This window comes from Momordica charantia, assembly GCF_013281855.1.
Source record: "Momordica charantia cultivar OHB3-1 chromosome 9 unlocalized genomic scaffold, Mcharantia_2.0 BLBB01000009.1, whole genome shotgun sequence".
Lineage (NCBI taxonomy): Eukaryota > Viridiplantae > Streptophyta > Magnoliopsida > Cucurbitales > Cucurbitaceae > Momordica > Momordica charantia.
In genome coordinates this window covers 18,575,201-18,587,386 of record NW_028275167.1, presented here as the reverse complement: position 1 = coordinate 18,587,386, position 12,186 = coordinate 18,575,201, and the positions used below count along the sequence as shown (strand labels likewise).

Below are 12,186 nucleotides of genomic sequence, written 5' to 3'. Positions count from 1 at the left end.
GTTCCCCCGGCAGTTCCTAGAGGGGTAGCACCCCCGGTTCCGCAGGCAGCACCTCAGGGAGTTCCCCAGGTGGCGTTACTAGCTGAGGCATTGCAAGTATTGCTGAATAATGCGAATGGAGCCGGTGGGGCTCAGGCGCAGCAGCCACGCCGGGCACAGATTCAACAAGAGGAGGTCCAGTTCATCAGAGATTTCAAATGCTTCGGACCACCCGTTTTCAACGGGGTGAGTGAGAGGCCTACTGCGGCTGAGGAATGGGTCAGGGAGTTGGAAGCCCTTTATGTGTATTTGGGGTGCTCCGACGAATTCAAGGTCCGGGGAGCAGTGTTTATGCTTCGGGGAGAAGCAGTAAACTGGTGGGAGTCGGTGGCGGCAGCGGAGGATCACGCCAACGCACCCGTCACATGGGCGAGGTTTAAGGACCTACTCTATGAGTACTATTTCCTTGTGACTGCCAGGAACGAAAAACGGGCAGAGTTTCTCCGTCTCACTCAAGGAACCAACTACTTATGCAGCAGCAGTCAGGTGCGCGTTGGTTATGGATAAATGTCTCGAGGAACCTCAGTCTCAACAGATGACAGGCTCCAGCTCGGGGGTCAAGAGGAAATTTGCATCGTTCTCCTCCAATCAACACTCGAGGGGACACCAGCAGCTTGTGCAAAGGCAGACTGCTTCTCCGGTGTGCCCCACTTGTAAGAGGAGCCATGCTGGGTCGTGTTGGGCGGGAAAGAGAATATGTTACAGGTGTCAGAAGGAAGGACATTTTACAAGGGAGTGTCCGATGACCGGCTCGAATACCCAAGCTTTAGGCCAGAGGATCCCTGCAACGGCGGCAACTCAATGTGAAACCCATAGGGCGCACGTCTTCGCTCTTACCAGGGGGGATGCTGAGCATGCGTAGGCGGTGGTCACAGGTACCTTCTCTTTGCGAGTCTTGAGCTGTGTGTATATGCTTGTCTTTATTGCATGCGTGTTACTTTTGCAGGGACTGTTTTAGTACTCAGCATGCCTGCTCACGCTTTATTTGACTCGGGGTCTAGTCATTCTTTCACTGCTTCTACTTTGTTCGGCATGCGGACCTAGAGTTAGAATCGTTAGGCTTTTTGCTATCGGTATCCACTCCGTCAGGATCTGTGTTGGTCACTAGTCAAGTGGTGAAAGGAGGCCAGCTCTCTTTCGATGGTCAGACCGTGAAGGTGAAGTTAATCCAACTGGATATGCAGGATTTCGATGTAATCCTAGGCATGGATTGGTTAGCTGCCAACCGGGCTAACATTGATTGCTCGAAGAAGGAAGTTAGCTTTCGCTTGCCCTCCGGACAAAACTTTACCTTTAAAGGAGCCAAGGCCGGGGTCCCGAGGGTGGTGTCGGCATTGAAGGCCAGCCATCTTCTCCAGCGTGGTGCCTGGGCCTATTTTGCAAGCATTGTGGATACAAGGAAGGTTTTGCCGACCATTGAGGCAGTTCGTGTGGTCAATGAGTTCTCTGACGTGTTCCCTGAGGACCTCCCCGGCTTGCCTCCGTCTCGCGAAGTGGACTTTTGTATAGAGTTGCTGCCAGGGACGGCTCCCATCTCGAAAGCACCCTATCGAATGGCTCCGGCAGAGTTGAAGGAGCTGAGCTACAGTTGGAAGAATTACTCGACAAGGGTTTCATCCGCCCAAGCGTATCCCCTTGGGGTGCGCCCGTGCTCTTTGTTAAGAAAAAGGACGGCTCAATGTGACTTTGTATAGATTACAGGGAACTAAACAAAGTTACAGTCAAGAACAAGTATCCCCTACCACGCATTGATGACCTTTTTGACCAGCTTCAGGGGGCGAAGGTGTTCTCTAAAATAGACTTGCGTTCGGGGTACCACCAGTTAAGGTTAAATGATGCCGACATCTCGAAGACGGCGTTCAGGACAAGGTATGGGCACTATGAGTTTGTCGTGATGTCTTTTGGACTCACAAATGCTCCGGCAGCCTTTATGGATCTAATGAATCGGGTCTTTAAGGAGTATTTAGATTCTTTTGTCATCGTGTTCATCGACGACATCCTGATATACTCCAAGACTGAGCAGTGCCACGAAGAACATCTCAGACAGGTTTTGACTATACTACGAGGAAATAAGTTGTATGCAAAGTTTTCAAAGTGTGAGTTCTGGCTGGACCAAGTGGCTTTCCTAGGACACATAGTCACCAAGGAAGGTATTGCAGTAGACCCCACCAAGGTAGAAGCTGTTAGCAATTGGCCAAGACCTAGTTCAATTACAGAGATTCGTAGCTTCCTCGGCTTGGCTGGTTATTACAGAAAGTTCATCCAGGATTTCTCTCTGACAGCGGCACCGTTGACGCAGTTGACTCGTAAGAATGCTACCTTCACTTGGAGCAGCGAGTGTGAGGAGGCTTTCCAAGAACTGAAAAAGCGTTTGGTGTCTGCACTGGTGTTAACTGTCCCCGATGGGACGGAAGGTTTGGTGGTTTACAGTGACGCCTCGCGAAGGGGCTTGGGATGTGTGCTGATGCAACATGGAAAAGTTATAGCTTATGCTTCTCGACAACTGAAGGCGCATGAGCTTAACTATCCCACTCATGATTTAGAATTAGCAGCAGTGGTCTTCGGCTTAAAGTTGTGGAGGCACTACCTCTACGGAGAGAGAATTCAGGTTTTCACGGATCATCAAAGTTTGAAGTACCTTTTCACTCAGAAGGAGCTTAACTTGAGACAGAGACGGTGGTTAGAGTTGGTGAAGGACTATGATTGTGAGATTAGTTACCATCCGGGTAAGGCAAACGTGGTGGCTGATGCTCTTAGTAGAAGGGCGGCAAGTGTGGCATCTCTGGTTGCGAGCTGCAGTCCAATGCACAGCGAGTTGGAACGCTTGGAAGTAGAGCTGACGGTGGATGATGTCTCCGCACTGTTGGCTCGACTCTCAGTGGAACCCAGTCTGAGGCAACGGATCATTGTTGCCCAAAAGGAAGACCCTAGCTTGGCCAAAGGCTTTAATATGGTGGGCCATGGGGATTTCACTCCCTCAGGTGAGGCAGCTTTGCTTTTTCGCGGAAGGTTGTGTGTGCCAAAGGATTATTCTTTGAGGAAGGATTTATTGGGAGAGGCACACAATACTCCCTACTCGGTCCATCCAGGAAGTACCAAAATGTACCAAGACCTCAAGAAACATTACTGGTGGCATAACATGAACAAGGAAATAGCTCAGTTTTTTAGCAAGTGTTTGACATGCCAACAGGTAAAGGCTTCAAGACAGAGACCTGCTGGATTGCTGCAACCTTTGAGCATACAAGTCTGGAAGTGGGACGATGTGGCTATGGACTTCATTACAGGACTACCAAGGACGGTTAAGGGATTCACTGTGATTTGGGTAGTTGTAGATCGTTTAACCAAGTCCGCTCACTTTATTCCCGGCAAGGCCACGTATACAGTAGAAAAATGGGCGGAACTGTATTTACATGAAATTGTCAGGCTACATGGTATACCGGTATCCATAGTGTCCGATCGAGACCCGCGTTTCACCTCGACTTTTTGGTGGAGTCTACACAAGTCCCTGGGCACTAAGTTGGACTTTAGCACGGCGTTTCACCCCCAAACCGATGGTCAGACGGAGCGCGTGAACCAGGTTTTAGAGAACATGCTTAGAGCTTGCATGTTAGACTTTGGTGGTAGTTGGGACAAGTACCTCTGCCGAATAGAGTTCGCTTATAATATCAGTTTTCAGGCCACGATTGGGATGGCCCCATAGGAGGCACTGTATGGGAAGGAGTGTCGATCTCCGGTTAATTGGGACGAAGTCGGAGAAAGAGTTCTCTTGGGACCGGATTTGGTGTAGGCGACTAACAGTGCCATTCAAAAGATCAGGGGAAGGATGCAAGTCGCACAGAGCCGTCAAAAGAGTTATGCAGACGTCAGGCGTAGAGAGCTCGAATTTGTGGTAGGTGAACGGGTGTTTCTTCGTGTGGCACCCGTAAAGGGGATTTTGCGATTTGGGAAGAAGGGCAAGCTCATCGCGAGGTTCATTGGGCCTTTTGAAATTTTGGAACGTATCGGGCCAGTCGCGTATAGGTTGGCCTTGCCACCGTCGTTGGCAGCAGTTCATAGTGTGTTTCATGTGTCTATGTTGAGAAGTACATTCATGACCCCTCGCACGTCTTGGACCCTGAACCATTACAACTGGATGATTCCTTGTGCTACGAGGAGATACCCGTCAGAATTTTGGCAAGAGAAACCAAGTTGTTGAGGAACCGGACGATTCGCTTGGTTAAGGTTTTGTGGAGGAACCACCAAGTGGAAGAAGCTACTTGGGAGCGGGAGGACGCTATCAAGGCGAGGTACCCTGAACTGTTAGAACAGTCAACTTTCGGGGACGAAAGTTTTTGAAGGAGGGAAGTCAGTAACGCCCCGAGTCCCTCAGGTCAGTTAGTCTCGAATCGGGAGATTTTTCATTTAAATTTCAAAGTGAATGTTAATTTAATTTATCGATAATTATCGGGCTCTAACAATCCAATTAAATGTTTATTAACCGAGCTTGGGATGTTGGGTCTTGGGTTGAGGGAATGGACTCCTCCTTCTTTGGGCTTGGGCTTGGATCATTGGGCTTAATGGGAAAATTGTTTCAAATCAAAACAAAAGAGGGAAACTCTAACACTTTTCTTTTTCCTCTTTTCCCTCCCTTTATTTCTTCCTCATCCGTAGCCGACAACCCCCCCCCCCCCAAGCTTCTCCTCCTTCTTCTTGTTCAGCCGGCGGCCCTCTTCTCCGGCGAAGCGGCACAACAGTCCCTCACGTCGGTGTCCTCCTGCAGCAACTCGCGGCGGCGCACGACTCTCCACGGCGGCGACGCGTTCCGAGCAGAACCGGGCAGCGGCGGCAACAGGTTCGACGTCGTTCCTCCGGTGACCCCGCGCCCAGATCTGCGACGCCAGCAAGCTTCATGACGTTTCCTTAACTCGGTTTGGTGTTATCCAGCCGCTCCGGCAACGTTAGACGATTACCCACACATAACCAAAGCTTGATTCTTGATACCCACTTCTTACGGCATTGGGTCGGCATTGAACCACCTTCAATCGGACCCAAATCTATGTTACCCATCAGTTTTTGACATCATTTCAGCAAGCTTAAGGCCATTCGAAGTCGAATTTTGGAGCTAGAACATCCTCGGCGTCGACCCACTTCTAACCCAAGAGGTTTTGGTGTGAGTTAGTAGGTAACAACACACCTAAATTTGGGTTCAATATTATTTAAATGTTTCCAATTGGCTACTAACCTCGAATCGTACTTTTTCCTTGTAGGAAGTGTTTGACAAGCTTAGGAGCTTTAGAACTTTTGGTAGTAAGTAGCACGGGGGCGGGTGCGTGCGTTGATGCTTGTTATTTCATTGCCGATGTGCTTTTTATGATGCATAATATTGGTTATGATACATGGTTGTGTAGTGTAACTCTTGTTTATGTTGTTTTGTATGCCTGGTTGGTGTTGAATGTCCGTCGGTGATAATAGTGGGAATTTTGTATTGTTGAACTGCTGAGATCTGTTGTAGAATGATGTATGAATGTAGGGAATGTTCGTTAAGGTGAATTTATTTTGGAAATATTGGCTGTCTAAATATGTATGAAGTGTTTGGCGTGTCTCGTGAGTTTTATTATATCTAGTAGTGCTTATGGAATATGGACGTTGGATGTTAAGAGTTTGGATGAATTGTGTTGGGCTCCAATCGTTTGCAATTTGTTGACTATGCTCTGTTAGGACTTTGCTATTAGAATGATGTTTATGTTGTGGAAGCATGCTGAATTGTGTTGGTAAGCTGAGAGATGCATTGAAATCATATTAGATTGTAAAACATCGGGGCCTTGGGTACAAATGGTCAAGGGCCAATAGATTGTAAGACATCGGGGCCTCGGGTATAAATGGTCGAGGGTCGATGCACTAGGTGTCGGGGCTTTGGGTATAAAAGGTCAGGGGCCGACACTACCAAGAGAATGGTTTCAAAGAGCTCGAATATCTGAGGTGAGCATAGCTGTATTTGAGGTGTTAGGGAACCAGGTGGACGGTAATTGTTTTATATGATTGTGGTTAGCATCGGGTATTATAGAACATGTATATGGATGAATGTATAATGTGTTAGTAGACCATGTCTATGGTTGTTCGCATACTGTAATGATAGAGCATGACGATGTATGTTTCTTTTATGGTTATGAGCATGATGTTGGTGTGAGCTTGGTGAGGGTTACTTACGGAGTATATTGTATATATTCACCCCCCCTTCTACAATGATTGTTTCAGGTGAACGACTCGAGGGTGACCATGGTGATGGGACGGAGGAGACATGACAAGCGAGGACTATAGGCTGCTTAGTTTTTCTTGTTTAGTCTAATTCTTTTGTTAGGGCCTTATGTTGTGGCCAATAAACGGTTTATGTACCTTTGAATAATTGGGAGATTTTTCCCTTGTTGTTAGTTATGCTTCGAGTTAGGTGCCTATTTGAGCCTTATTCCATTTGTTTAGATTCATTTAGATTGAATAATAAACTTGCCTCGTGAAGTAGTTCACGAATGTTGTTGCATGTTTTTTTTTTTTGAGATTGGTTTATCATTAATTTGATGAGGTTTGGAGCTTGATTTTATAAGTTTATGTGCATAGGAAGTTGGCAGGTTGTAATCGAGGCTAAAACTGATTAATTGGGTAGTTCATGTGACCTAGAGGTGTGCGGAAATTTCTGGGCGTTACAATTGGTATCAGAGCGGAGTTGTTCCTGTAGACTGTCCTAGAATCTAGGTCGTTAGTGTACGGTCCTCGTCAGTCTCCTCGCCATCACCAGGTACGCTTCCGAGTTCAGGAGGTTCGATCATGAATGTCTTACATTGCTTATCCAAAAATAAACGAGCCAGAGAACGCGGGGCGTTACAACTAACTTGCTCGTCGTAGCACTAACCTTGTTTTGCATGTCCTTCGAACTTCGGCACACCTCATCCCATCTTTTCGGATTCAAGACTTGATCATTTTTTACGATCAACCAAACTGCTTTCCCAAACATGTAAACACAGTTATTTTTCCTTCAATATGGTCCTTTAACATTTATTTGAAAAAAACTAAACCATTTAAAAATAATAAGCCAACAAAAAATACTTTTCCAACTTGATTTTGTCAAAACATGCCAATGACAACAGACTCAATTAAATCTTATGAGCAAAAATTTAGCTAGCTTTTTCTTACCAAAAACTCTCTTTAAACTTATACCAATTGGGGGCATTGAATCCAAGAGGTAACCTACTATTTTTTCAATAATTCCATTAATTTATAAAATTTAGGTAAAATATTTTCATGTATTCAACAAAAACAATAAATAAAAATGGACTTTTTTATTTTTATCGCGTGCCTTCACAATAATCCTCATTTCTACCTCGTGAACCTTTTTGTGTCTTTGAACATTATTTTTCTTTAGCAAGAGAATAATATAATTTTGAAGAACCAAATTTAATTATAATTTTCTGAAGTTTTTATCTTGTTCGATAATTATATTATTTAACCATGCAATTTTAACTTGGATATCATTTTTATTATTATTAATGAGTTATTTTGAATCACAAAGAAACAAAAAAAAACCATTAATCACTCAAATTCATAATTTCATTGAATAAATATTATTAAATAACGACATATATATTGTAGTATTATTCTAATTGAACTACCAATAATGTTGAGTAAACTTTCTTTAAGAGTAGCAATAAAAGGAAAACAGTTGAAAAATATATGTAAATACCTCTTGAAGGGTTTGTACGAGGGGGCAGTATCTTTTACAACCTCGTAATTCACAATCGAAAGTAGTGAAAAGAACTCTGTCACCGTAGTTACGTGTGCTACCATTTTTGTTCCTTCTTGTGTCCTGAATTAACTTCTTTTGTATAGCTTTCTCAGTAGTTGATTTTATCTCAAAGATCTCTAAGAAATTTGTATTAGAGATGTGGTTAGGAGATTTGTTCACCTATAGGAAGTCGAACTCGAAGAATGGTTTATGCGATATTTGAGATCGAAAAATTGAATGGAAAACAAGATTTTGAGCTAAAGAAAGCAAAGATCTTAGCGGTTATTGGACAACAAAAGACTGCAAAGGCCATTTTTTACCATACTCTTGCACTCAAGTTGATAACAAAAGAATAAATATAAATATGGAGTAAATTGCTAAGAGAACAATCATTTGAAATCCTAGTGACGTTCTGAGGCAAGTGATCGACTTAAAATTTGCATATGAAACTTGGGAGATCTTAGATTCAATTTTTCTCTCTAATGACCTTCAAACAAGGCGTATGTATGCGAGAAGTTCTTCACCTACCGAATGGATAGTGCGAAAATCCCTGGGTGAAAATCTTGATGAACTTCAGAAAATGTCATTTGAATTTAAAAACTTAGGACAGAAGTTTGGTGCTGAAAATGAGTGTAACGACCCAGAATTTCCCACACAATTCTAGTCACGTTAACTACCCAACTAATTAAACTTAACCCCCAAATACGTCATGCCAGCTCCCTATAGAAACAAATTTATAAAATAAAATTTCCAATTCTCATCAATTTAACGACAAATCAATCTCATAGTATATCATTCAACCACATTCGTGGATCACCTCACGAGACAAGTTTATTATTCAAACTAGGCAAAACTCAAAGCATGGAATAAAACTAAAATAGGCAGCCATCCCGAAATGAAACTAACAACAAGGGGAAATATCCCAATTATTCAAATACAAACAAATAGTCTATTGACCCTAACATAATGTCTTAACTAATCACTTAAGCTAAGCAAGAGTGACTAAGCAGCCTATGGTCCTCGCGCGTCATGTCTCCTCCGTCCCATTACCATGGTCGCCCACGAGTCCTTCACCTGAAACAATCATTGTAGAGGGGTGGGTGAGTATATGAAATATACTCCGTAAGTAGCCCTCACGAACACACACACACATCATGCTCAACTATATCAAGAAACATTCGTAATCATGCTTTTCAATACATTATGCAGTCAAACATATACACGTTCCATAAAATTTTAGTGACAACCACAACCAGGAAATACGTTAACAACCAACCTCCAGTCTCCCTAACATCACAAGTACCTCTATGCTTATCACAGTTATCATACCCTTCCACAGCTATCTCCTTCGAGTAGGGTTGGCCCCTGACTATTTATACCCAGAGCCCCGACCCTACTGCATCGGCCTTTGACCATTTATACCCAAGGCCCCAATAGTCTTCCCTCCAAAAGACTCCTCGTATCGACCCTCGACCATTTATACCCGAGGCCTCGATACTCCATTAGTGACGTATCAGCCCCCGACCATTTATACCCGAGGCCCTGACACCCACTCCTTCATTCCTTCCAAAAATCCAGCTTTGACCAGAGTCTTACTATATACTTTATTGTACCACTAACCCTGCATCTTTCAACTCACAAGTACAGTTCAGCATGCTTTCACAACCTTAACAACTGTCTAATAACGAAATAATAATCCAATCATGCTCAATATCCAACACCATTATTTGACAAGTATTACTAAGGATAATAGCTCACTAATCACGCCGAACAAAACATGCATATCCAGGCAACAAACATTACCACAACAATACTCACAGTTTAGCAAGCAGAAAACTCACCATTTTCATCGACAAATATCCAACACCATTCCAAGTATATCGACTAACATAACGAAAATTATTTAGCACAATGACATCACAAAATTAGCATTAAATGCCACACATCAGCACGTTAGAGACCATCGAGCATACATTAACACACGCACACGTCCCTTGTCTACTTACCCACAACCCGCCCTTAAGTTTTGCGTCGACCTCACCCTAAGCACACCAAAACAGAAAATACAGCACGTTACGTACGCTATTTATCCTTCGAAATTAACTCTAAAAGGGTTCGAATGACGCATTACCACCAAAACCGACTTCGTATAGATGTGGGTCACCTAGATCTAACTCGCCAAGGTGTGGGTAGCCTAAATCGAGCTTCGAACGGATGTGGGTCACCGCCAAACGTCCTAAACACCGGTGTAACGTACAAATCCCGTCGCTGGAGTTGTTTTTCGTCGGATCGTAGCAGCAAGTCGCCGCCGTTTCGCTGCTGTACCGCCCGTCCGCCGTGCGCTGCCGCGAGGAGGAGGCCGCGCTGGTTCGTTGCAGATCGCCGGGGCGCGCTTTCGCTGCTGCAGACCATCAAAACGTTGGGGAGTTGCATCGCCGGTTCGCCGCTGTAACAGTCCGTCGTGTGCCGCTGCGAGGAGGGGGCCGCGCCGCCGCTGGATCGGGACGTCGCCGCTACTGTTCGAAGGAGCGCCGCAGCGCCGCTGCTCGATCCGAAGGGCGCCGCCGCCGCTGCTGTTTGATCCGAAGAAGCGCCACCGGAGCCGCTGCACCTCGCCGGAAAACAAGAGAAGGGGGGCGGCGGGGTTGGAAGATGAACGAGAAATCCAGGGGCGGCTAGGGTAGAAGAAAAAAAGAAGAAGAAAGAAAAGGGGCTTGGGGCTAGGGTTTTCTTTTCGTTTTGTTTTGTTTTAAAACCAAATTACCTCAATGGAGGCCCAACGCGTCCAAGCCCAAGAGGAAAGAAGTCCATCCACCTTAAAACAAAATCCACCACACGGAGTCCGGTAATTATTAATTTATGTTGGAGTTTAGAGCCTGATAGTAAAGATAAATTTAATTAACAATCAATCAATTTAATTAACAATCAATTTAAAACTAAATGAAGGAAAATAAAATCTTCTGATTCGAGACTAACTAACCTGAGGAACTCGGGGCGTTACAATGAGACACTTTCATACCGTTCAATTTTTTTTTAGAAGACTTAAATTCACTTACAGATTCATATAAAGAAGTGAAGGTGGTATTCACTTATAGATTCATATAAACAAGTGAAGGTGGTGCTAAAATATGGAAGAAAAACAATATCAAAAGATGAATTTATATCAGCGATAAAGACAAAAGAATTCGAGCTGGTGGCGTTAAAACGTGAAACTCGTAATGATGAGGGGCATTTTGCCAAAGGGAGGTACAAATTTAATTCAAAAGATCCAAAATCTTAGTAAGATTAAAACGGTTAATCAAAAATAAAATGCAGATATTGCCACAAGGAAAGGGTCATCCTAAAAAAGTTTTTTTTTTTTTTTACGTTGATAAAATGGGAAGGATAAAAAGAATAAGACTGCAAATATGTTTACTTATTGAAAATGGAGTACCTACTATGAATTTTTAATTTGACTTGTTTAATTTAAGACAAATCAAATTAAAAGGATTTTGAATATTTTAACTAAAAAGATTAAAAAAAAAAAAGAAGAAGATGGTAAAAATGCTTGTCATAGATGGTACTAAAGCTTGGTTGTTAAAATTGTTTTAAGATAAATAATATTAAAAAGATTTTGAATATTTAAAATAAAAAAATCGAAAAAGGGTAAAAATACTTGTTTATGCAACGAAATAGATTGATGTCAAAGCTGATCAAGGTATGACAGAGGGAAAAGCTTAAGCGTCAAAGTAAGGAAATACCTGCACACGAGAGGCAAAAACTCCAATGCTCAAATCTGTATAAGCTCTACCATAATATGGCATCCGAGATCAAATGTGATACCTGATGTGGAAACGAAACCCTCTATTTATACGTGGAGATGCGACAGGCCATTCAACACGTAGTTATTGGTGTCGCCATGAAGGTTGAACTTGTCGGGTGCCTAATATCAAACCCAAATCATCTTAACTGCAGGATATTATCATAGCAGCTCGATTATAATTAAGTTAATAGTAGCTCAAATAGTAGATTGGTTGGTGGGATCTCTGACGAGACAGGTCATACCCTTAGTAGTTCCTCCCCTAGTGATCGTTTCTTAAGCGAGGACTTTGTAAATAGGTTAAACGAGAAGCTGGAGGAAATTGAGTTTCCTCAAAGTAGTTTCAGGTCGGATAGGGATAACTCCCATAGTAGTGAATTTTCTACCTTCAGGCGAAGGTCTGGTTGTCCCCTGAAGAGGCCCGAAGATTACTTAGGGCCTCACAAGAGACAATACAATATTTCGAACTCTATAGGTCGATGTCTTCCCGTAGCGGGAGAGATTGCCTAGAATCCACTTAAACGATGTGTCACCATGTTGGGATTGGTGGAGCCAAAACGACGTGGGAACGAGCTAGGGGTGAGTTGGAAGCGTC

At 43.6% G+C, this 12,186-nt stretch overlaps 1 pseudogene; it reads left to right on the top strand.

The window, feature by feature from the left end:
• The first annotated feature begins 3,799 nt into the window (after positions 1-3,799).
• LOC148209131 (uncharacterized) lies at positions 3,800-4,374 on the top strand (annotated as a pseudogene).
• Positions 4,375-12,186: the final 7,812 nt, after the last annotated feature.